The sequence below is a fragment of the Heptranchias perlo genome, chromosome 10 (genome assembly GCF_035084215.1).
Source record: "Heptranchias perlo isolate sHepPer1 chromosome 10, sHepPer1.hap1, whole genome shotgun sequence".
NCBI classification, from domain to species: Eukaryota; Metazoa; Chordata; class Chondrichthyes; order Hexanchiformes; family Hexanchidae; genus Heptranchias; species Heptranchias perlo.
This window is the reverse complement of record NC_090334.1, coordinates 8767525-8795289: the sequence shown is the minus strand read 5'-3', so window position 1 is coordinate 8795289 and position 27765 is coordinate 8767525.

The following is a 27765-nucleotide window of genomic DNA, read 5'->3' as shown; positions in this document are numbered from 1 at the left end:
CGTAGGGGATTCAATAGTCAGGGGAACAAGCGGGCATTTCTGCAACCGCCAACGCAAGTCCTATATGGTGTGTTGCCTCCCTGGTGCCAGGGTAAAGGACATCACTGAGAGGGCGCAGAACATTTTGAGGGGGGAAGGGGAACAGCCAGAAGTTGTGGTTCATGTGAGAACCAAAGACATAGGAAGGAAAAGGGTTGAGGTCCTGCAGTCAGAGTTTCAGGAGCTAGGGAGGAAGTTAAAAAGCAGGACCTCAAAGGTAGTAATCTCTGGATTACTCCCACGCGCTAGTGAGTATAGGAATAGTAGGATAAGAAAGTTAACGTGTGGCTGGAGAAATGGTTCAGGAGGGAGAGCTTCAGATTCGTGGGTCAGGAGGAATCTGTTCAAAATGGACAGGTTGCACCTCAACAGAGTTGGAACCAATGTCCTCGCAGGGAGGTTAACTACTGCTGTGGGGGAGGGTTTAAACTAATTTGGCAGGCAATGGACACCAGGATGAAACACTAGCGAGGAGAAACAAAGTGCACAGAGAACTGGGAGAGACAAATAGCACTAGAGTAAAGAATAGTTCAGAAATAGAAGGGATCAGATGAGGCAAATGCGAGGCAGTCTAAGATGAGTTTGCATGTGCGTAAATGAACGTAGCGCAGTAAATAAGGTTGATGAGCTGCAAGCACATGTCGCCACATGGAACTATGATATAGTGGCAATAACAGAGACCTGGCTCAAAGAAGGGGAGGGTTGGAAACTTAATATTCCCGACTACATAGTATTTAGGAAAATAGGGAAGGAAAAAAAGATGGGGGGGTGACAGTATTGACCAAAGAAACTATTGTGGCATGGAAAGGGATGATGTAGTTGAGGGGTCAAAGACAGTATCTTTTGGGTAGAATAAAGGAACAATAGAGGAGCTATTGCCAAGCTACAGGGTGTATACTATAGACCACCAAATAGTGGGAAGGATATGAAGGAGCAAATTTGCAGGCACATTACAGAAAGATGCAAGAACTATAGAGTAGTGATAATGGAGGACTTCAATTATCTCAATATAGACTGGGATGGTAACAGTATAAAGGGCAAAGAGGGGGAGGAATTCCAGAAATATATACCAGAGAACTTTCTGGAAGTGTGTTTCCAGCCCAATGAGGAAGGAAGTAGTGCTGGATCTAGTTCTGGGGAATAAAGTAGAGCATGTTTCATAGTAATATATCATGGTATGTTACAGCACAGAAGGAGACCATTCAGCCCATCATGCCCGTACCAGCTCTTTGAAAGAGCTATCCAATTAATCCCATTCTTTCCCCATGGCCCTATAAATTTTTTTCCTTCAAATATTTATCGAATTCCCTTTTGAAAGTTATTATTGAATCTGCTACCAACACCCTTTCAGGCTGTGCATTCCAGATCATAACAACTCTCCGCATAAAAAAATGTTTCCTCATGTCGCTTCTGGTTCTTTTGCCAATCACCTTAACTCTGTGTCCTCTGGTTACTGACCTTTCTGCCACTGGAAACAGTTTCTCCTTATTATCTCTATCAAAACTGTTCATGATTTTGAATACCTCCATCAAATCTCCTCTTAACCGTCTCTGTTCTAAGGAGAACAACCCCAGCTTCTCCAGTCTCTTCACATAACTGAAGTCCCTCATCCCTGGCACCAATCTAGTAAATCTCTTCTGCACTTTCTCTAAGGCCTTGACATCCTTCCTAAAGTGTGATGGCCAGAACTGAACACAATCCTTCAACTGAAGCCTAACCAGTGTTTTATAAATGTTTAGCTTAACTGCCTTGCTTTTGTACTCTATGCCATTAATAAAGCCCAGGATCCCATATGCTTTTTTTAACTGCCTTCTCATCTTGTCCTGCCACCTTCAAAGATTTTTTACACAAACCCCCTGGTCTCTCTGTTCCTGTACACCCTATAAAATTGTACTAGTTAGTTTATATTGCCTCTCTTCAATCTTCCTACCAAAAGGTATCACTTCACACTTCTCTGCATTTAATATCATCTGCCGTGTGTCTGCCCATTTCACCAGTCTGTCTATGTCCTCCTGAAGTCTGTTACTATCCTCCACATTGTTTACTACATTCCTGAGTTTTGTGTCATCTGCAAACTTTGAAATTATACCCTCTAGATCTAAGTCCAAGTCATTAATATATATCAAATAATGCATGGTCCTAATACCGCCCCTTGGGAAACACCACTGTATACTTCCCTACAGAAGACAATTCGCTGAGGTGGGGTACCATAGCAACTTCATTGTTTTGATATCATTATAGTCAGTTAACTTTCACCAATTGAACTACGGAATCTGATTATTACCGTAAGACTCCTATGGAATAAAACGGCTTAACAATTTGAACCAAGCCTCACCTCATCTCATGTTAACTCCATCCATCTTTGGAAAGATTGAAGAAATATACATGCAAAAGACAGGGCTATAAAATCGGGTTTGACTACCTTGATTGGGTTCTTTGATGAAATGATGGAGAAGGTTGATGAGGATGGAGTGGTTAATGTTGTGTATATGGACTTTCAAAAATCGTCTGATAGAGTACCACATAATTGACTTGTAAGCAAGTAATCCGGGCCCGGGGGTCGCGGTGTGCGATTAACCCACGCCCGGTCATTGAGATGCAGGCAACATGTGAGATTCATGCTGCCGGATCATCTCCATGATTGCTGCATGCAACCAGCACTGCCTACTCTGTTAAGTGGCTGCACGCACCAGCAGGGAGCCCTGATATGATATGGGGCTTGGCCAGCACTACTTAAAGAAGAGGTGCACTGTCAATGCAATCAATGGTAGAAGACAAGTTTAATGGCTGGACCAGCAAGAGAGCATGCACCGAGGTTCTCCAATAACACATTGGAGGCCTTGGTGGAGGAGGTGGATGCACGGAAGGCCATCCTGTATCTGCAGGGTGGCAGGAGACCCTCCAGACACCAGCTGTGGAGGCAGTGGGAGGAAGTGGCACTAGAAGTGATTGCCAGGAACACTGCGCCACACACATGGATGCAGTGCAGGAAAACGTTCAATGATTTGACACGAGTGGTCAAGGTGAGTGAGTTCAAGTGTCAAGTGACACATCTTACCAACTGCACCACTGCTCCACGCACGACACCCCTCGTCACCCACCCACCAACAAACGCTTCCCATCCGAACGCAATGCTGCACTTCGGATGCTGCATCTCACCCTCACGTTGTACCACTCTTTCAATCCATGCACCCTCAACTCACAGGTCACACACACTGGCAGCTGTTCAACCATGGCAGGCACATCACCCAAACATCTTTCAGGACATTCACTGACATACTTCCTTCTGTCTTGTAGGAGAAGGTGGCTCAAAACAGCCGAAAGCAGGAAAGGACGGTCGGAGGACAGGCACGCCTTCACGTCCTCACCCCCATGGAGGAGACAGTGCTGGGGATCATTGGGCGGGCCGTTGCTGCGGCCGTGGCCACTGGTGGCGCTGGAGGTATTGACAATGAGGGTCTCTGCATACCTAATCATCCTCATTTCCCACATCTTCCTCATCCCAAAATCTTTTCTGACTCAAATGCTGCAGACGGTGTCAGCAGCACATCTTACTTTCTCCTCGCCCTGCTCCACAACTTAATCCGTCTCCCTTTGTCGTTGCAGATAACCAAGAACTGGAGCCGGCACTGTCCGAGGTGGAGGAGGAGGCAGTGATAACGAAGCCACACCATCACTTGGTCTGACACTCGCATCCACCAGCTCAGATACTTATACTGCACATCCTTTAGAGGGTAGGTTAGAGGAGGGATCTGCATGTGGTGAGACAGCGAGCACAAATGCACAAGAGCGGGGTGGGGAGAACGGATACCACAGGTGCCAGCTCGCCGGAGGGCAAAGTCACACACTAGTTCTGCTGCCAAGGAGTCAGATGATGACTTCGATGGGCCAGGCTACAGAAGATGGCTGATGGGCATACACCACCAAATGCTTGGCGCATTGAGAAGCCTGCCAGAAAGCCTATGCACAATGTCAAGGGGCATGGAGGAGTCCAGCTCCAACTTGGCACAGGGCTTTGCGCAGAGCTTGAAGCCCATACTTTTCCACATGGAACAGGTGGTCACCTCCATCAGCGCACCATGATGCAGCACAATGTCTGATGACCAATGTCTCAGCTTCCATTGCAGCACAAACAGCTTCCATTGCAGCACAAAGAGATGCCATCAAAGATCCGCATGCTTCATTTGGAGCTCAGACTGCTGCTTTGGAGCTCAGACTGCTGCATTACAGGCTCAGACTGCTGTAATCGTGGTTCTGGATACCACCGTGGAACAGGGCTTCCAGGGCATCACAGCACACCAGCAATCTGTTCTCCAGCAGATTACCAGGATTGCTGAGGCGCCGTCCCGTGCGAGTGGCTGTGGGGCCATGGCAATCGAAACTGCTGTCCTCTCTTAGGATGACAGCATTCCTGCTCCCACTCCTGCCACTCCTCCAGTGCCCTTGCTGTTACCTGTCAGCCAGCCAGGCCAGACAGCTGCAGCCCACGCTGAGATGTTGCAGTCTGAAACCGGGCCCTCCCGGCCCGGAGCTGCTCTTGAGATTGTCCTCCACGGCCATCTGCACGCTCCTCAATTGAAGGTCAGCAGCCTTCCACCACCCAGGCTCCAGCCACTGGGGATGCAACTCATAGGAGCACTAGGAAAGGAAAGGGCACACGAAAGATAGGCACTATGGGAATGCACAAGGAAGAATAGTGTAATGTATAGATGATTTCATGTGTTGGTTTATAAATTTGTATTTGGCGTCGCAGTTGTTGGTGGTTTTTCTGCAGGATGAAGCAATGTGTAATCATAAGGAGGATGATATGATGGTTCTGTGGGAGAGGAAAGCTGAGGAGTGTAGGACTATTGGTGACTTGGGAGGTTACTGATATGGCTCATGAATAAGGTGAACACACAGAGCCCTGGCAGACAGGGCCTGTGCATCTTGTTGCCACCTTGCCTCTTCCTCCTCCGTCTCCTCCTCCTCAGCCTCTTCCTCTGCCTCTGGCTCAGAGTCTTGCCAGATAGGCAGTGACAAGGGCTGTCCACTCATAAGGGCGAGTTTGTGCAGCATAGAACAATGAATCTTGACATCCGTTCAGCGGGATACTGCAGGGCTCTTCCAGAACAGTCCAGGCAGCGGAAACATTGCTTTAGAACGCCTACGGTGTGCTCGATGATGTTTCATGTGGCCGTATGGCTCTCATTGTAGGCCTGCTCTGTACGTGTGCGTGCATTTCTGATCGGAGTCATGAGCCACCTCATGAAGGGATAGTCCTTCATGCCAGCCTTTGATTTGTCATGCCGGTTGAAAGATAGGTGGGACGTTGGACTGCCACGTAATGAAAGCGTCATGACTGCTGCCAGGATAGTGGGCATTGAGCTGCATGATGTACTGCATGTGGTCACACACCAGCTGCACATTGAGGGAGTGGAACCCCTTTCTGTTCATGAAGACAGCTGAGTTGAGATGTGGAGCAAGCATGGCAATATGCATGCAGTAAATTGCATCCTACACCATGGGGAAGCCTGCAATGCAAGCAAACACTCATGCTCGCTCATTCTGCTGCTCTGTCAGGTGGGAACATTATGAATCTGTTGTGCAGCTCCTACAGTGCCTCAGTGACCTCCCTTATGCAGCAGTCCACTGCAAACTGCAAGATGTTGCACATATCATCAGCAGCAACCTGAAAAGATCCAGAGCTGTAAAAGTTCAGCGCCACAGTTACCTTCACAGACACAGGCAATGCTGTCCTTGCCCTACTCAGAGGCTGCAGTTGTGGCTGCAGCAGGTGACATATCTCCGTCACGGCCTCTTTTGTGAACCACAGCCATCGGATGCACTGATCTTCACTCATGGACAAAAGAGCTGAATTCCAGAGGTGAGGTGAGAGTGACTGCCCTTGACATCAAGGCAGCATTTGACCGAGTGTGGCACCAAGGAGCCCTAGTAAAATTGAAGTCAATGGGAATCAGGGGGAAAACTCTCCAGTGGCTGGAGTCATACCTGGCACAAAGGAAGATGGTAGTGGTTGTTGGAGGCCAATCATCTCAGCCCCAGGGCATTGCTGCAGGAGTTCCTCAGGGCAGTGTCCTAGGCCCAACCATCTTCAGCTGCTTCATCAATGACCTTCCCTCCATCATAAGGTCAGAAATGGGGATGTTCGCTGATGACTGCACAGTGTTCAGTTCCATTCGCAACCCCTCAGATAATGAAGCAGTCCGAGCCTGCATGCAGCAAGACCTGGACAACATCCAGGCTTGGGCTCATAAGTGGCAAGTAACATTCGCGCCAGATAAGTGCCAGGCAATGACCATCTCCAACAAGAGAGAGTCTAACCACCTCCCCTTGACATTCAACGGCATTACCATCGCCGAATCCCCCACCATCAACATCCTGGGGGTCACCATTGACCAGAAACTGAACTGGACCAGCCATATAAATACTGTGGCTACGAGAGCAGGTCAGAGGCTGGGTATTCTGCGGCGAGTGACTCACCTCCTGACTCCCCAAAGCCTTTCCACCATCTACAAGGCACAAGTCAGGAGTGTGATGGAATACTCTCCACTTGCCTGGATGAGTGCAGCTCCAACAACACTCAAGAAGCTCGACACCATCCAAGATAAAGCAGCCCGCTTGATTGGCACCCCATCCACCACCCTAAACATTCACTCCCTTCACCACCGGCGCACTGTGGCTGCAGTGTGCACCATCCACAGGATGCACTGCAGCAACTCGCCAAGGCTTCTTCGACAGCACCTCCCAAACCCGCGACCTCTACCACCTAGAAGGACAAGGGCAGCAGGCGCATGAGATCAACACCACCTGCATGTTCCCCTCCAAGTCACACACCATCCCGACATGGAAATATATCGCCGTTCCTTCATTGTCGCTGGGTCAAAATCCTGGAACTCCCTTCCTAACAGCACTGTGGGAGAACCGTCACCACACGGACTGCAGCGGTTCAAGAAGGCGGCTCACCACCACCTTCTCGAGGGCAATTAGGGATGGGCAATAAATGCCAGCCTTGCCAGCGACGCCCACATCCCGTGAACGAATAAAAAAAAAGAGAATTGGTCCCTGAAGGCCCTCATTAGATATGGCTTCCTACTCAATGCCCTGTGCCGCCTCCTCCTCCCTTTCCTCGCAGCTTGACCTGCTCTGCATGGCCTCACTGCATGCTCCCAGTCATGTTCATTACCCAGCGTTCAATATTTAGCATGGGTCATGGTTGGCAGAAACCTTGTTCAGCACACTATTTTAAATGCCACCAACAGTAAGAACATAAGAACATAAGAAATTGGAGCAGGAGTAGGCCAATCGGCCCCTCGAGCCTGCTCCGCCATTCAATAAGATCATGGCTGATCTGATCCCAACCACAAATCTAAAGAACACAAGAAGTCGGAGCAGGACCCGGCCACACAGCCCCTGGGCCCTCTCCGCCACCCACAGGGCATTGACCGATCCGAACTCAGCTTCATGTCCAATTTCCTGCCCGCTCCCCATAACCTCTAATTCCCTTTACTTCTAGGAAACTGTCTATTTCTGTTTTAAATTTATCTAATGATGTAGCTTCCACAGCTTCCTGGGGCAGCAAATTCCACAGACCTACCACCCTCTGAGTGAAGAAGTTTCTCCTCATCTCAGTTTTGAAAGAGCAGCCCCTTATTCTAAGATTATGCCCCCTTGTTCTAGTTTCACACATCTTTGGGAACATCCTTACTGCATCCACCCGATCAAGACCCTTCACAATCTTATATGTTTCAATAAGATCGCCTCTCATTCTTCTGAACTCCAATGAGTAGAGTCCCAATCTACTCAACCTCTCCTCATATGTCCGCCCCCTCATCCCCGGGATTAACCGAGTGAACCTTCTTTGTACTGCCTCGAGAGCAAGTATGTCTTTTCTTAAGTATGGAGACCAAAACTGTATGCAGTATTCCAGGTGCGGTCTCACCAATACCTTATATAACTGCAGCAATACCTCCTTGTTTTTATATTCTATCCCCCTAGCAATAAAAGCCAACATTCCGTTGGCTTTCTTGATCACCTGCTGCACCTGCATACCAACTTTTTGATTTTCTTGCACTAGGACCCCCAGATCCCTTTGTACTGCAGTACTTTCCAGTCTCTCGCCATTAAGAAAATAACTTGCTCTCTGATTTTTCCTGCCAAAGTGCATAACCTCACATTTTCCAATATTATATTGCATCTGCCAAATCTCCGCCCACTCACCCAGCCTGTCTATATCCCCTTGCAGGTTTTTTATGTCCTCCTCACTCTCTACTTTCCCTCCCATCTTTGTATCATCTGCAAATTTTGATATGTTGCACTCGGTCCCCTCCTCCAAATCGTTAATATAGATTGTAAAGAGTTGGGGACCCAGCACCGACCCCTGTGGAACACCACTGGTTACTGGTTGCCAGTCCGAAAATGAACCATTTATCCCAACTCTCTGCTTCCTGTTCGATAACCAATCCTCCACCCATGCCAGAATATTACCCCCAATCCCGTGATTTTTTATCTTAAGTAATAATCTTTTATGTGGCACCTTGTCGAATGCCTTCTGGAAGTCTAAATACACTATGTCCACTGGTTCCCCTTTATCCACCCTATACGTTATATCCTCGAAGAACTCAAGCAAATTTGTCAGACATGACTTCCCCTTCATAAAGCCATGCTGACTTTGTCCTATTAAATTATGCTTATCTAAATGTTCCGGTAATGCAAGACCTGCCAGACCACTCTCTATATAATATTGCAACTGTGTCCAAGTATAGGAAGCTTCAACAAACACATATAATTGTACCAGCAGCCAGAAGCAATAATCCAGCAACTAACCTGCAACACCTGCATGATCCCTTTAAATAGCGCTGGTGGAGGGGTTCTCCAGGCCTTCTACGACCTGTTCAGCTGTACGTGGTTAACACAGTGCATTGGCTGGAGCGCTAAGTTCCAAAATTGCATCTGTCCCTTTAAATCAGCTTTGCACACTGATCTAACGCATATCTTTCCTACTTTACATGGTGCCGGCGTTGGTTATTTGCGCGTGCGCAAACGCCTTTACCAAGATGGCGTCTGGCACATTTCATGCTAGCAGCGTGAGCGCGCATTCCGTACGCCATTTTGGGTCCTTAGGAGGTCGCATACCACTTACAAAATGAACACTACGTGGCCCAATTTATAGCCCTATGCCTTTAAAACACTTTTAACTTTTTTTCTAAAACCTTTCTGTGGAAAAATGGTCAAAAAATCCTGAAATGTGACACTAATGCTTCATCCAGAAATCAATCTCATCTTCCCACCTTCTCAGCAGATCCCTCAGTCCTGCCGCTCTAGACACACATCACCAATTTATATGTATTGTGCGTCCAATGTAAAAGAATGTCTAGGAGTGCTTTATAAGAGAAGTGGTAGAGAAGGAATTGAAGGAGAGACCAAAGCCATGGTCAAAGGGAAAGATTTTAAGGAGAGCTTTGAGTCCAGGGAAAGAAATGGACATTTGTAGATACAGGTGTGTGATGGCTGAAAGGTAAGTTTCCAATGGTGGAAGTGAGAGGGTGTATGATGGCTCTAATCCGGCATGAAAGGAGAAAAAGGTTCAGTCTGGGACATACACTTACAGAGGATTACTCAGATAAAATGGAGCAATTTGCAACCAAAGAAAAGGATCTTGAAATTGATTTGCTGGGTCATAGGGAGCTGGGACCTTGACAAGGACAGGGTGTATACAAAACTCGTTCTGGATTAGCTTGTGAAGGAAGAGAGGCCAGTGAGGAGAGCTTTTGAGAAACAATCACTGAGTTGATGACAGTATGAATAGAAGCAGGCAATGTTCTGGAGATGGAAGAATGCAGGCTTGACAACAGACTGATCATGGGTTAAAATGTTTAGTACTGGGTGAAACAGGACACTGGGTCAGCACACCATTGGGTTCACCCTGAGCTAGCAGCTAGGGAGTCAAAGCTAGTGATGTAGGTGCTGGCAGGAAAGGATGTTTTAGTTTAGTCATTGACGAGCTGGTGGAAATTTCAACTTATCCAGGAGTTGACAGGCAGCCAAAGGTATATCATGGAGCGGTATAGTGAGAGGTTTGAGGTATATCAAGGAGCGATATAGTGAAGGGTGTCACAAGTGAATCCTCTGTGACTGTGACAGTGGTGCACCATCCCTCCTCATCCTTCTCAACCTGTCTGCAGCCTTTGACATGGTTGACTACACCATCCTCCTCCAACACCTCTCCTCCGTTGTCCAGCTGCGTAGGACTGCTCTCGCCTGGTTCCATTCTTATCTGTCCAGGCAGAGCTAGATAATCTCTTGCACCGGCTTCTCTTCCTGCTCCTGCACCATTACCTCTGGAGTCCACCAAGGATCTATCCTTAGCCTCCTCCTATTTCTGCCCCTCAGCAACATCATTTGAAAACACAACACCAGGTTCCACATGCGCGCTGACGCCGCCCAGCTCTACCTCACTACCAACTCTCTCCACCCCTCACTGCCTCTGATTTGTCACACTGCTGGTCTGACATCCAGTATTGGATGAGCAGAAATTTCCTCCAATTAAATATTGAGAAGACCAAAGCCATTGTCTTCGGGCCCTGCCACAAACTCCATTCCCAGGCCACTGGCTCCATCCCTCTCCTTGGCCACTATCTGAGGCTGAACCAGACTGTTTGCAATCTCGGCATCCTATTTGACCCTGAGCTGAACTTCTGACCCCATAACTTTTCCAATCACTAAGACTGCCTACTTCCACCTCTGTAACATCGCCCGTCTCTACCCATGCCTCAGCCCATCTGCTGCTGAAACCCTCATCCATGCTTTTGTTACCTCCAGACTCAACTATTACAATGCTCTCCTGGCTGGCCTCCCATCTTCCACCCTCTGTAAACTTGAGCTCATCCAAAACTCTGCTACCCGTTTCCTAACTCGCACCGACCCATTCATCCATCACCCCTGGCTCCCGGTCCAGTAAAGCCTCAAATTTAAAATTCTCATCTTTGTGTTCAAATCTCTCCATAGCCTCACCCCTCCCCATCTCTGTAACCTCCTCCAGCCCTATAACTCTCCGAGAGCTCTGCGTTCCTCCAATTCTGGCCTCTTGTGCGTCGCCAATTTTCATTGTTTGATCATTGGCGGCCGTGCCTTCAGTTGCCTAGGCCCTAAGCTCTGGAATTCCCTCCCTAAACCTCTCTGCTTCTCTCTCCTCCTTTAAGACAGTCCTTAAAACGTACTTCTTTGACCAAGCTTTTGGTCACCTGTCCTAATATCACCTTTATGTGGTTCGGTGTCAATTGTTTTGTCTCATAACGCTCCTGTGAAGAGCTTTGGGACATTTTACTCCATTGAAGGCGCTATATAAATGCAAGTAGTTATTGTTGTTGTGGGTTATATAGGAATTATTACAATGAATGGTGTGAGGTATACTAGGGAGTGTTACAATGCAGAGATTGGGGTATATCAGAGTGTCACAGTGAGGAATGTATGTATATTAGGGAGCGTTACAATGCAGGGAATGGGGTACATCTATGTCTGATTGTTACAATGTGGGGCGTATCAATGTTATAATATGGGGTGTAGGGTATATCAGACAGTGTTACAGTGAGAGGTGTGTGGTACATCAGAATGTTACAGTGAAGGGTGTGGGGTATATCAGAATGTTATAATATAGGGTGTGGTGTATATTAGACAGTGATTCAATGAAGGGTGTGGGGATATATCAGAATACGTTACAGCGAGAGGTGTGGGGTATATCAGAATGCGTTCCAGTGAGAGGTGTGGGGTATATCAGAGTGTTATATGAGGGGTGTGGGGTATATTAAATGCTTCTGTTGTGACTGTTTGTCAAAATTGCTGTTGTGAAGAGTGTGGCATATCCAGTTGTTAATGAGGAGTGTCTGAATCTGGACTAGCACATTCCTTTATTTGTGTTTAATGTAAAGGATTACCTGCCAATGCATGCGTATTCCCCTCTTTCCCTCTTGCACCCACACATGAGCAGCAATGTTTCAGTATTGCCAGTACGACAGAGTATAAAACACCATTGGGTAGAAATTTGTCTGGAACTGTTTTCAGGCCCAGAATCAGTGCAGCGTCGCCAGCGCACAGCCCAAATGGGAGGCTGGCCCAGAATTGGGATTTGGGCCTCATTTCAATAATGTAGGCAAGATGCTGGCCGGCACCTGTCAAGCCAGCACAGGCAGCTTGCCGATTTGAAGAGATGAATATTAGGCCGTTTGCCTCAACAGCATTGGCTGAAAGCAAATCCTAGAAAGTTGGCGGGGGGGGGCGGGTGGTGCAGCAACAGGTGAGGGCTGATCGCAAGGGCTAGAGAGTCAGGCGAGCACTCCTGCTCCTCCCGGATCCACAGGAACAATTACTGATAGATTGCACTAAAAATTACTTACATTTCATTGGTGGCTGCAGAAGAATCCGAAGCAGAGCAGGTCCAGTGCACTACAGTTCCCTGATAGCCAACCAATTTCGGTGCGAGAACCTAAAATAAGCATTGGCTGCTCAGTTATATATATATAAAAAAATGCCTGCTTTAGGCAGCCGCCCGGAACACCAGCAGAGCCGACTACACCAATATGGTGGCGCCCATAACGCAGGCGTTGATCAGGCGTAGGACTTTGCGCCCTGAAATTGGTCTTTTTACCCCCGTTTTCCATCTGGAAAATAGGCACAATTAGGAACAATTTCTACCCCCACATCCTCCAGCACAGTTCAGGGTCTCCAATTGTATTCAGGCAAGGTTAATTATTTCAACGACCTACTGATGGCTGCTGAGTCTCTTTTATGCTGTAAATTTCCATCCAATGTCAAAGAGAATATTGAATTCTCTATTTTGTGCTCATCAAGGTGAAGGATGTTGTTGCTGGAGATGGAACTCTTTCCCATTTTGGGTACTCAAGCCCCGATTTTAACCAAACCCACCCGGCGGGAACGGGACTGGTTCGGGTTGGACGCCCGCTTTTCAGCCACCAAATTTTATATTCAATGGAATGTCAAATCAGACGGGGTCTAAAGAAAAGAAAATAAGGTTAAAATCTAAAATAAAGTTACGGCCAGGCGAGTTAGGTTAAAATCGGGGCTTCAGTGTCATCCACCAGCACTACCAGGTCAGGATAGCACAACCAGGTGCAGAGTGGAGCTCCCTCTGCTCTGACCCAACAATATGCCTCAACCCCAACCTCAGAAGGGCACCCACTTCTGGACCATGGTGGCACTTCCATTTCCTGCACAAAGCATCCTGTGGCCTTCTTGAGTGAGATTGACCATTAGCGCCCAATAGGAACTAGATTGAGACTGCCCAAACTCATTTCATACAGGATCTTTGCAGCCAGACAGGGTAGACTTTCATGCCACCAGACTGGGCTGGATTTAAACCCAGTTCGCAGAACTGAAAAGCCAGTATATAACCCACTGCACCATCCATAAGAACATAAGAAATAGGAGCAGGAGTAGGTCAATCGGCCCCTCGAGCCTGCTCCGCCATTCAATAAGTTCATGGCTGATCTGATCCTAACCTCAAATCTAAATTCATGTCCAATTTCCTGCCCGCTCCCCGTAACCCCTAATTTCCTTTACTTCTAGGAAACTGTCTATTTCTGTTTTAAATTTATTCAATGATGTAGCTTCCACAGCTTACTGGGGCAGCAAATTCCACAGACCTACCACCCTCTGAGTGAAGAAGTTTCTCCTCATCTCAGTTTTGAAAGAGCAGCCCCTTATTCTAAGATTATGCCCCCTAGTTCTAGTTTCACCCATCCTTGGGAACATCCTTACTGCATCCACCCGATCAAGCCCCTTCACAATCTTATACGTTTCAATAAGATCGCCTCTCATTCTTCTGAACTTCAATGAGTAGAGTCCCAATCTACTCAACCTCTCCTCATATGTCCACCCCCTCATCCCCGGGATTAACCGAGTGAACCTTCTTTGTAATGCCTCGAGAGCAAGTATGTCTTTTCTTAAGTATGGACACCAAAACTGTATGCAGTATTCCAGGTGCGGTCTCACCAATACCTTATATAACTGCAGCAATACCTCCCTGTTTTTATATTCTATCCCCCAATCAATAAAAGCCAACATTCTGTTGGCCTTCTTGATCACCTGCTGCACCTGCATACTAACTTTTTGATTTTGTTGCACTAGGACCCCAGATCCCTTTGTACTGCAGTACTTTCCAGTTTCTCGCCATTAAGATAATAACTTGCTCTCTGATTTTTCCTGCCAAAGTGCATAACCTCTCATTTTCCAATATTGTATTGCATCTGCCAAATCTCCGCCCAACTCACCCAGCCTGTCTATATCCCCCTGTAGGTTTTTTATGTCCTCCTCACCCTCCCATCTTTGTATCATCTGCAAACTTTGATATGTTACACTCGGTCCCCTCCTCCAAATCGTTAATATAGATTGTAAAGAGTTGGGGACCCAGCACCGACCCCTGCGGAACACCACTGGCTACTGGTTGCCAGTCCAAGAATGAACCATTTATCCCAACTCTCTGCTTCCTGTTAGATAACCAATCCTCCACCCATGCCAGAATATTACCCCCAATCCAGTGATTCTTTATCTTGAGCAATAATCTTTTATGTGGCACCTTGTCGAATGCCTTCTGGAAGTCTAAATACATTACATCCACTGGTTTCCCTTTATCCACCCTGTACGTTATGTCCTCAAAGAACTCAAGCAAATTTGTCAGACATGACTTCCCCTTCATAAAGCCATGCTGACTTTGTCCTATTAAATTATGTTTATCCAAACGTTCCACTACTGTCTCCTTAATAATAGACTCCAAAATTTTTCCCACCATAAATGTTAGGCTAACTGGTCTATAATTTCCAGCCTTCTGCCTACTACCCTTTTTAAATAAGGGTGTTACATTAGCAGTTTTCCAATCTGCCGGGACCTTTGCCGAGTCCAGAGAATTTTGGAAAATTATTACCAAAGCATCCACAATCCCTACTGCCACTTCCCTCAAGACCCTGGGATGTAAGCCATCAGGTCCAGGGGATTTATCCGCCTTGAGTCCCATTAATTTACTGAGTACCAATTCCTTAGTGATTTTAATCGTATTTAGCTCCTCCCCCCCAGAGGCCCCTGTTTGTCCAGTGTTGGGATATTCTTAGTGTCCTCCACCGTAAAGACTGAAACAAAATATTTGTTCAGCATTTTTGCCATCTCCATGTTTCCCACCATTAATTTCCCGGTCTCATCCTCTAAGGGACCAACGTTTGCCTTAGCCACCCTTTTTCTTGTTATATAACTGTAGAAACTCTTGCTATCTGTTTTTATATTTTTTGCTAATTTATTTTCATAATCTATCTTCCCTTTCTTAATCAATCCTTTCGTTACTTTTTGCTGTCTTTTGACGACTTCCCAATCTTCTATCCTCCCACTAAGTTTGACTACCTTATATGTCTTTGTTTTTAGTCGGATACTATCCTTAATTTCTTTACTTAGCCACGGATGGCTGTCATTTCTTTTACACCCTTTTTTCCTCAGTGGAATATTTTTTTTTTGAAAGTTGTAAAATAACTCCTTAAATGAACACCACTGCTCATGTACCGTCTTACCCTTTAATCTATTTTCCCAGTCCACTTTAATCAATTCTGCTCTCATACCATCATAGACTCCTTTATTCAAGCTCAGTACGCTTGTTTGAGAACCAACCTTCTCACCCTCTAATTGGATATGGAATGTAACCATGTTATGGTCACTCATTCCAAGGGGATCCTTAACTAGGACATTATTAATTAATCCAGGCTCATTACACAGGACCAGGTCCAAGGTTGCTTGCCCCCTTGTAGGATCAGTTACATACTGCTCAAGAAATCCATCCCTAATACACTCAATAAACTCTTCCTCAAGGCTGCCCTGCCCAATTTGATTTGTCCAGTTTATATGATAGTTAAAATCCCCCATAATTATAGCTGTTCCCTTATTACATGCCCCGACTATTTCCTGATTAATACTTCTTCCAGCAGAGTTGCAACTATTAGGAGGCCTATATACTATGCCCATGAGTGTTTTTTGCCCCTTATTATTCCTTATCTCTACCCAAACTGTTTCATTATCCTGATCCTTTGTCCCAATATCATTTCTCTGTATTACAGTGATTCCTTCCTTTATTAACATAGCCACCCCACCTCCCCTTCCTTCCTGCCTGTCCTTCCTGATTGTTAAATACCCTGGCATATTTAATTCCCAGTCATTGTCACCCTGCAGCCATGTTTCTGTAATGGCCACAAGATCATACCCATACGTAGTTATTTGTGCCGTTAACTCGTCCATTTTGTTACGAATGCTACGTGCATTCAGATAAAGAACTTTCAAATATGTTTTGTGACACTTAGTTCCTGCTTTTTCCTTTTTTAACACTTTACCTTTTACTCCATACCTTCTGTCCCTTCCTGACACGCTTTCCTCTGTCTCCCTGCTCAGGTTCCCAACCCCCTGCCACAGCTTTGATGCTGGGTTAATCGCCTTACGCCTTCTAGTTTTCATTTTATCTGTCGTGCCTAAAGTACACTTTCTTTCCGCTGCTCTACGCTTTTCCCTTTCACTTGTTCTTGAACAACTGTTTGTACTATTTGTATTGTAGATTTCCCCTGGGTCTTCCTCTCTCTTGCTGCCCTCAACTTTATTCCCTTCTGACTCCCCGCTCAGGTTCCCACCCCCCTGCCACTCTAGTTTAAACCTTCCCCAACAGCACTAGCAAACACCCCCGCGAAGACATTGGTCCCGGTCCTGCTCAGGTGTAACCCGTCACGCTTGTACAGGTCCCATCTTCCCCAGAACCGGTCCCAAAGTCCCAGGAATCTAAATCCCTCCCTCCTACACCATCCCTGCAGCCACGCATTCATCCTGTCTATTCTCCTGTTCCTATACTCACTAGCACGTGGCACTGGTAGTAATCCTGAGATCATTATCTTTGAAGTCCTGCTTTTTAATTTATCTCCTAACTCCTTAAATTCACCTTGCAGGACCTCATCCCTTTTTTTACAGATGTTGTTGGTACCAGTACGGACCACCACTACTGGCTGTTCACCCTCCCCCTCCAGAATGTCCTGCAGCCGCTCCGTGACATCCTTGACCCTAGCACCAGGGAGGCAACATACCATCCTGGAGTCACGTTTGCGGCCGCCGAAACGCCTATCTGTTCCCCTTACAATTGAATCCCCTATCACTATAGCCCTGCCACTCTTCTTCCTCCCCTCCTGTGTAGCAAAGCCACCCATGGTGCCCCGAACCTGGCTCTTGCTGCTTTCCCCACATAAGCCATCTCCCCCAACAGTATCTAAAACAGAATATCTGTTTGAGAGGGAGATGGCCCCAGGGGACTCCTGCTCGACCTGCCTAGTCCTTTTACTCTGCCTGACGGTCACCCATTTCCTTTCTGCCTGCGTAAACTTTACCTGCGGTGTGACCACCTCACTGAACATGCTATCCACGATAGTCTCAGCATCACGGATGCTCCACAGTGAATCCACCCGCAGCTCCAGCTCCGAAAGACGGTTAGCCAGTAGCTGCAGCTGGACACACTTCCTGCACATATGGTTGTTGTCTCTTGTTGCAGGTCTGCTGCTGCTTTTATACCCCAATCTCAGTCTTCTACGCTCAGGTCCACTGCCGCTCTGGGGAAAAAGTTAGGAAAAGCAAGGCAAAGCAGCACCTCCTTCCCCCACTTCACCGAACTCCCACACTTACCAAACTCTCAGTTCACACTGTGTTGTCCGCACACCAGTTCCCAAACTTTAAATTGCATTGTAAGCTTTTGCTTTAACTATTGTACGAGGCAGTAAGTAACATCAACAGTGAAATTAAGGGTTTTTGTTCTGCCCACAGAGGTCTTTTGGTTCTGACTCATCATGGATATCCACTCATGAGCAATGCCTGACAGTTGACCAGTCAGAACTAAAAGGAATCTGCAGGCAGGACAAAAGTTGACCATCCGACAAGTTCACGCTCATGCCAACCTGTGCCTCAATCTGTGTTGGTTAATCCGTAGAAAATGGCTTTGCAGTCCCGCCATTTGAGGAGTCCTGGCACTATGGGTAAAGCCAGTACTCAGTGTAGCACAATCACATGGGAAAGTACCACGGTTCGATCCAAGATCTTGGTCAGGGCAGTTGCTACAGATGGTTAAAGTGCCTCTGGTCCAGTGAGGGGATAAAGCAGCCACAGCTCTCTGATGGCTACTGAGTGATCCCTGCTGGAAAATGAGGACAGGATTGTGTCTGGCCATGATGCTTCCATGGTTGAATACCCATGCCAACACTTCGCTGCCAGTGCTCACACATGAAGAATTCCCTGGGTCACGTACTGGAGGCAGAAACCACATATGAAACTGTATCCAATACATTGGAGAGGAGAAAACAAAAGAGATAGAAGAACTAACACAATGAGGCCTATCAATACAGAAAGCATTGAACCAGACAGCACTTAATACAAAGGCAATGGTATTGACGTTTCATTTATTCAGCGAACACTGCCAGTGCGATTCTCCCCCAAACACTTCCGAATATTCAAGTTGAGAATATTGAGCGACAAAAACAAGCAGAATCCTTTTCCTCCCAGCCAAAGTTATCAGGAAAAACGAACACACGTTTTTGAAAAGCTTCAAAAGAGCTCGAGATTCTATAAGCATCAGGAACATGACCTGAAGTGGGTGCAACTTGAAGTGGCAAAAAAAGTCCTACACCGGGATGACTCCACGGGCTGGCTGCTGCATTGCCTGCCTCAGAGTGGGACCCATTCTTGCTGATTAAACTGGACATTAATCACTGGGATTTGTTTGGGTAAGGTTAACATGGTATCGCAATGTGATTCGTACTTAAGACAAAAAAAAACAATATTCATAGAATCATAGAAATTTACAGCACAGAAGGAGGCCATTCGGCCCATCATGTCTGTGCCAGCCGAAAAAAAGCTATCCAGCCTAATCCCACTTTCCAGCTACTGGTCCATGCGTTGTAGGTTACGGCACTTCAAGTGCATATCCAAGTACTTTTTAAATGTGATGAGGGTTTCTGCCTCTACCATCCTTTCAGGCAACGAGTTCCAGACCTCCAACCCACTCTGGGTGAAAAAAATTCTCCTCAACTCCCCTCTAATCCTTCTACCAATTACTTTAAATCTATGCCCCCTGGTTATTGACTTCTCTGCTAAGGGAAATAGGTCCTTCCTATCCACTCTATCTAGGCCCTTCATAATTTTATACACCTAAATTAAATCTCCCCTCAGCCTCCTCGGTTCCAAAGAAAACAACCCCAACCTATCCAATCTTTCCTCATAGCTAAAATTCTTTGAAATATATACCCAGAAGGTAAGACAATGGCAAGCGCAGACGAATGTAAAATACATTCAGTCAAATGCATTCAAATTCAGTAGGAAACATCTTGTAGACTTTGGCCAGCATTCACACCTGTTAAAAATTCCCATTTAGGCAGGTGTCCCATCTAATTTAGTCCTTTCTCTGAAAATGAATATCCACACAGGACAAGGTAGAAACACTTGATCCCCCTCCCACCTTTTAAAAGCACTGTTCATCACCACCACCTGGAAGGACAAGGGCAGCAGGCGCATGGGAACTCCATGTTCCCTTCCAAGTCACACACCATATATAGTTGTTCCTTCATTGCCGCTGGGTCAAAATCCTGGAACTCCCTACCTAACAGCAATGTGGGAGTACCCTCACCTCATGGACTCCAGCGGTTCAAGAAGAAAGCCCACCACCAACTTCTCAAGGGCAATTGGGGATGGGCAATAAATGCCAATCTTGCCAGCAATGCCCATTTCCTGAAAATAAATTTTAAAAATCTACACAAAATTCCTTTCACCCTCGAATTCTAGTTTTGCCAGTTTATTTTTCTTGGATCTTTGCAAAAGAAGTCATACCCAACGAGGAGCTGGCATTGTTATAACATCTCTTTATGGGTTTGGTTTTACACAACAAGCTACTTGAATTTATTATGGAAAGAAAAAATTTGATGTAGTCAGGACAGGTGATTCGGTGCAGCAAGACAACCCGTACATTTCTATGTTTAACGCTTGTGATACAAGATGTGCCAGAGCATTTAATCTTAGAAGTAAGCCAGTTAACAGCAAATCCAGAAGCAAGTTCTTCACACAAACAGTTTTGAGGGCATGGAACGCACTGGTCCAGAAGGCAGATAGATATTATGAGTAAAAGAAAAAACTTGAATTTATATATTATGTTATCATGTTCCTCAGGCTGTCCCCAAATGCTTTACCTAAAGTGAATTAATGGATAGAGAAAGGACAGGAAATTTAGATTAAAAAGGTGACTCCCATGGCTCACAAAGTGGCAGAGCAGGCTTGGTTGGCCTGCTTCTGGTTCCTATGTCTAGTGCCAATTTTGCACAGAAAATGCTGTTTCTGAATGGATAATAAGTCATTTGCTGCAACAAATCACTTGCCCTGATATAAAACAAAGAGAATATGCAGTCCAGACACTCTGAAACCTCTTCCTCGTGGAATAAGCTTCGATGGGCAGAGAATTACTTCTCATCCATTAGGCACTGGGGAGGAGGATCTAGTTTAGTTTCAGTAGATGATTCGACAGGGCTCTCCCACAGTTGCTGACTCTCGCTGGGATACAGTTCAATGGGCCGTGGCAGCCCCTTTGCCCAAGTGACCGTTCTTCATGTGTGAGCCTTGCCAGGCTCCTCAGCAGTTGGGGGCATCACAGCTAAACCCGGTCCAGTCCTTACCTCATGGCCACATATGCAGTCACTGAATAATGGTTAATAGCAGGAAACTCAGTCGATATTTTCTACTCTCCCTAACCCAAGGTAAATGAGATGAACTGTAGCACTCCTACTGTAGCCCCGACTGTGAGCAGCGAACTCAATACAGATGGGATTGAACATGGAAACCTCAGTACAAGGCTGGGGCGCATTTATTCACAGAGACTAGGAGGAGGCTTTCTTCACACCATGCCATCCCAGCACAAGATGTTGGACGAAGATCCTGCTGACAGCCCTATGCCAATGCCATTCTGAACCTGGCTGCTGATAAGTGGCATAAGAATGACCCCTACTCCTCTGAATTTCTCTCCCCTCCCCAATGGCGAAACTGTTGGAAGCTCCCATCTCCTGGCAGCAGCATCTCTGAAGGACTGTGTGTGATTCACCTCCTATTAGGGTTGCCAACCCTCCCCCGAGGTTGTCCTGGAGTCTCCCGGGATAGCAGATTAATCTCCCAGCGCTGCTGCGAGGTACCCGGGAGAAAAAAAAATATTGCGCCACTTTCTGATTATAATGTAGGTGACTGTGCCGTACTAGCACCGGAATGGCAAAAATAAATTTTACACGAACTTCATGATCCTTACATGTTTCTGGCCAGACTCACAGCAAAAACTGAACTAACTGCAAGATCCCAACGCGCCCCTTGCGCATTGCACCCGCTAACCAGCAAATGGATAACGCGGTTTCTGAAGCACAGAGCATTGTGGGTGCTGTAGCCACCATTACTGACCGATTGCCACGAGAATGGGCGTGTTGGGCAGCTAATGGCAGGGCAGTTGGTGGCAAGAGCTCTTGTGAGGAAAGCACCCGGGACACATCTGACCAGAGTAGTCAACCCTGCCTCCTACTATTCCACAGCCCAGCGCCCCAGACTCCAACATGCTGCACCTTTGGAATTCTCAAAAGGTTAATTAAAGGGGCACTCGCACTGACCCTTTCCTACTCGTTGAATTTCACTCAGCCAAAATGTTAGAAGTGCGCCTTTAACGAGCTTGTGGGTAAATACCCTGCCTGGTGAGTAGTAGTCATAAAGTCCAGAAAGGTGCTCGTTCGATCACTAGTCTGTGCTCGGCTGATCTCTCGTTGGGTGACACTGCGATTGGCCTCTGCACCTCTGGGTCAGCATCTGATCGCTAACTAGTGACTCCTGCTTTGAAATTTGCATGTGCATAATGGGTGAGAGAACAGGTGATGAATGGCCCCTTGGGCAATGTACTGGGGGCGCGGAGGGTACCTGACGCCCGTGTACCCCAGCAAGAGTCAGCAACGTCAGGAGAGGAAGGGAGAAAACCGTGGAGATGTAGGAGGAGAGTTCATTTGTGTTTCTCTGCTTCATTCAGTGTTCAGTCTATAATGGGCTCACTCAACAGACACAGGTCTGGACCGCCAATGTTGTTTTCCCCAAACCTCTGAAAATCTTCAAGAGGAGTCCGACGCGGATAAACCTTTTGTTGCTCTTCGCTTCCCATCTCCTTTACTCGGTGACTTAAAGGCATTTTTGCAACAATAAAAACATGTGTGAGTGAAAAGCCACACCTGAAGCGTGAGTCTCCTCCTTCAGACGCTGCACACAGACCTGCTGCGCGTTTCCAGCACTTATTTCCGACGTCCGGCCTTCTTGTAATCCTTCTCCACTCCCCGAAGGTGCGCTATGTCACACGGAAGTAACTGATTAATAAGATCGCTTGTAGCGTTGTAAGGCAGAGAGGGGGGGCCCCCGGGCTATGTACGCCTGAGTCTGGCTCACACTGCCGGATGGACCCCCGCCGCAACGAAATTATGGTCCCCCATACACTGGAAACTACACCCGACTGAAAAAGTTATAGAAGGAATCCTGTTTAGTTAACAGTTACAAAGAGTTAACTAGCATCCATTGGCCTTGATCTGACCGTTTCTGTTTGCATTCAAATATTTTGTCTAATTGGAGACTGCCCATGACATCGTCGGAGGTCATGAACAGTCTTTAAGCAGCCGTTCCTTCATCAGTATCTAAATTCAGTTTTCTTACCATTTCAGACTCAGTGTCCCTTTGAAACCAGTCGCCTCTCCCCCACTCCTTTCTCCTCCACAAAGTCACCACCATAAACTTTAAACCACCCAATTATCTGCCCTCGTTTCCTGAGGCAGTGACTCAAGTTGGAGTTGAGTTCCAAAGCAGGCCTCACCCAGCATCCTGATGGGTATTTCCCAGCAGATGGTCACTAGGCAGCAATTCAGAAGTGGAGACCTTGGCCAATTTGCTTCTCCTCTCCAGCCCAGGGGGGCATTGAGGCCACAACCGGTGCCTTTGACTGAGGCCAACACGGGTTGTTTAAATAAAAATTGACAGAAATTGAGAGAACTCAGAAGGGCGTTGAAGGTGAGAACAATATAATATCCATAAATATCCATTTGACTTTGAAATGTCTCCCGATAGTGAAAATTGCTGATCACACGGATGAAAACGCGACATTTTTTCTTCAAATGGATTTAAGCTGTAGCTAGCGGATAAAAGCACAGCCCGGGATCGGACTGAGCCATGCAGACTAGAAGATCCCAGCTTTGATCACCAGTTATCTGATCTTAACTAGGCCAGCGGTAGGGATGCTCTGATTGGTCTCAGTACCTCTGGTCTAGGAAGTTGACAAAGCAGCCCGGGTTCTTACCCCCATTTTGGGAATGCGTTTGTTCCGGTGTTGAGGGAGGACAGATCAGTCTTGGCTGCGATGGCCCCAATGGGCAAACAGCCTGCTGAAATGGCCATTTGGGTGAGGTACTGCAGGGCGGCTGGTGCCCTTGGAATTGCACACCAATAAGAGTCAGTGTGCCTTCAGGAGAGGGGGGAGGGGGAAATCTAACTTCAAAAGTCCTCCCATCCAATCGGGAGGAGGGGGCAGTAAGATGCACATGGGCACAGAACTGGATGGTACAGAAGTGACATCACGCATTCACGCGGATTAACATCAGAAAGTAAAGCTAGCGAGAGGCAACTGTTCATTTTTCCCGCTGTACGGTCATCACCCCGGTGCAATGTCACAAAGTGGATACGCTGACTTTATCTCTGCGCCGGTTTTGCTGCGTTCGGGATTTTGGTTTGGTTCGGTGGAGTTCCATGGCAGTAGAGACTCGACCTGACCCCACACAAACTGTCGTGAAGCTTTTGTTTTTTGTTTGGTGGGCAGATGGGAATGGCGAACTGGTTGAGCACCTTTTTTCACTACCAAACAACAGTAATGCATTTAAAAGGCTTCACTGATGCACCCCTCGGCTGTTGTGAAAGTAACTCAGGCGGAGACATGCTTAAACTGATGGGGTCGAGGTGATGCAGTGGGTTAACACACCGGTTTCGATATTAGCGGATGAATGCTCAATGAGTTTGTGTGCCATTCCTTTGTCCACTATTTCAACGCAGGCCTTAACCGGTTTAATTTAAAAGGGTTAAACTTTCCACTAAAATAGGGAACGTCATACGAATATATTAAGAATTCTATTAATATTGCCGACAGCCATTTTTGAGCTACTATTCTTTCACCTTGGGGACCTGGGTTCAATCCAGTCCAGACTGAGGGGATGAAAGACTGTTCTCTCTGTCATCTTTATATTTTTCCTCCCCTCTTCCCCTGAAGACAATGACCCACTGGCGCTGGCTACCCCTGGTACCTTATTCTTCAGCTGTGATCCTATATAATAATCATTGACAGACCATCAATACATGGGTGGAGGGGAGGGGTGTAAGGATTCACTGGTGGCTTTGGAAGAATTCTACGTGAAATGTAGTTGGGGGATTGTAACCCATATTCTATGGGGTGTGAGTTCACAATAGAAAACTATACACAATTTCACACCACTCTCATACAAGTTGGCTGGTGTGAGAAATGGAAATAATGCAGTGGGGAATGCTCTGATGTGGTGGCCAAGACACATCTGTGAGGCAATGTAGAGATGCTTTACTCTGCATCTAACCTGTGATGTACCTACTCTGGGAGTGTTTGATGGGAGGGACATTCATTCTGTATCTAACCTGTACTGTACCTGACCTGGGAGAGTTTGATGGGACAGTGTAGAGGGAGATTTACTCTGCATCAACCCATACTGTACCCAACCTGGGAGAATTTGATGGGACAGTATAGAGGGTGATTTACTCTGTATCTAATCCGTGCTATACCAGACCTAGGAGTGATGTGGAGATGCCGGTGATGGACTGGGGTTAACAATTGTAAACAATTTTACAACACCAAGTTATAGTCCAACGATTTTATTTTTAATCCCACAAGCTTTCGGGGGCTTTCCCCTTCCTCAGGCGGTGTGGAAGTGACAATTTCAAATCCTTCGCATTTTAAGATCACATAACAAAGCCTGGTGATTACTGCCCGTTGCCAAGGCAATCACAGTGAGCAGACAGAAAGGTGTCATCTAAAAGGCCACTGAATATACAACCCTCCAAAAAAAAAGGAAGAAAAAAAAGAAACAAAAAAGGAAAAAAAAGAAAAAGAAAAAAAAAGAGACAGAACGAAGACAGTCAATGACCCGTTATATTAAAAACGGATCATTGACTGTCTTCGTTCTGTCTCTCTCTTTTTTTTTCTTTTTCTTTTTTTTTCTTTTTTTTCCTTTTTTGTTTCTTTTTTTTCTTCCTTTTTTTTTGGAGGGTTGTATATTCAGTGGCCTTTTAGATGACACCTTTCTGTCTGCTCACTGTGATTGCCTTGGCAACGGGCAGTAATCACCAGGCTTTGTTATGTGATCTTAAAATGCGAAGGATTCGAAATTGTCACTTCCACACCGCCTGAGGAAGGGGAAAGTCCCCGAAAGTTGTGGGATTAAAAATAAAATCGTTGGACTATAACTTGGTGTTGTAAAATTGTTTACAAGACCTAGGAGTGTTTGATGGAACAGTGTGGACGGAGCTTTACTCTGTGTCACATCCGTGCTGGGAGTTTTTCAGGTTGAATGGACACTGTGTGATGCCACTCCATACATTCCACTGGAGGTCAATACCCGGATATTTATTACATTTCTGCTGCATTGTTGCAAGTAAGACCTGCCATTCAGTCAAAGGATTTGCTCCACCCTCTGTCTTCCCACCTCCATCCCAGGTTTCAAATATCTCCTCATCGATCACACTGTGTACTTAAAGGGGCAGCATCGATCACCCTGTGTACTTATAGATGATGTGGAGATGCCGGTGATGGACTGGGGTTGACAAATGTGAGGAATCTTACAACACCAGGTTATAGTCCAACTGTTTTATTTGAAAATCACAAGCTTTCGGATGCTATGCTCGCCTGACGAAGGAGAAAGCCTCCGAAAGCTTGTGATTTTCAAATAAAACAGTTGGACTATAACCTGGTGTTGTAAGATTCCTTACATTTGTACTTATAGAGGCAGTATCGATCACACTGTAAAGCTATGGGGGCAGCATCGAGCACATTGTGTACTTATAGGGACAGAATCGATCACACTTTGTACTTATGGGGCAGCTTTGAACGTATTGTGTACTTATAGGGGCAGCATCGAGCACATTGTGTACTTATAGCGGCAGTATCGATCACACTTTGTATTTATAGGGGCAGCATCGAACTTATTGTGTACTTATAGGGGCAGCATCGATCACACTTTGTACTTATAGGGGCAGCATCGATCACACTTTGTACTTATAGGGGCAGCATCAAGCACACTGTATATAGGGGCAGCATCGAGCATATTGTGCACTTATAGGGACAGCATCGGGCACATTGTGTACTTATAGGGACAGCATCGGGCACATTGTGTACTTATAGGGGCAGAATCGTGCACACTGTGTACTTATAGGGGCAGCATCGAGCATATTGTGCACTTATAGGGGCAGCATCGAGCACATTGTGCACTTATAGGGGCAGAATCGATCACACAGTGTTCTTATAGGGGCAGCATCGAACACACTGTGTATTTATAGGGGCAGAATTCATCCAAATTGTACTTGGAGGTGGTGGGCATTGGTCTGATTATGTGATTTGAGATGGTGGACTCAGTCGCAGTGGGACTATGTACTCATGGGATGGGCATCAATCGCAGTAAACACTCACGGGTGGGCATCAATCGCAGTGTGTACTCACAGGGGGTGGGCATCAATCGCAGTGTGTACTCACAGGGGGTGGGCATCAATCGCAGTGTGTACTCACAGGGAATGGGCATCAATCACAATGTGTACTCACAGGATGGGCATCAATCGCAGTGTGTACTCACAGGGAGTGGGCATCAATCACAGTGTGTACTCACAGGGTGCGCAACAATCGCAGTGTGTACTCACAGGGTGCGCATCAATCTCAGTGTATACTCACGGAGCGAATCAATCGCAGTGTGTACTCACAGGGTGAGCATCAATCGCAGTGTGTACTCACAGGGGATGGGCATCAATCGCAGTGTGTACTCACAGGGGATGGGCATCAATCTCAGTGTACAGTCATAGGTTGGGCATTAATCGCAGTGTGTACTCACAGGGAGTGGGCATCAATCGCAGTGTGTACTCACAGGGAGTGGGCATCAATCGCAGTGTGAATTCACAGGATGGGCATCAATCGCAGTGTGTACTCACAGGGAGTGGGCATCAATCATATTGTGTATTTACAGGGTGGGCATCAATCGCAGTGTGTACTCACAGGGGATGGGCATCAATCGCAGTGTGTACTCACGGGATGGGCATCAATCGCAGTGTGTACTCACAGGGAGTGGGCATCAATCATATTATGTATTTACAGGGTGGGCATCAATCGCAGTGTGTACTCACAGGGGATGGGCATCAATCGCAGTGTGTACTCACAGGGGATGGGCATCAATCGCAGTGTGTACTCACAGGGAGTGGGCATCAATCGCAGTGTGTACTCACAGGGAGTGGGCATCAATCGCAGTGTGTACTCACAGGGGATGGACATCCATCGCAGTATGTATTCACAGGGTGCGCATCAATCGCAGTGTATACTCACGGAACGAATCAATTGCAGTGTGT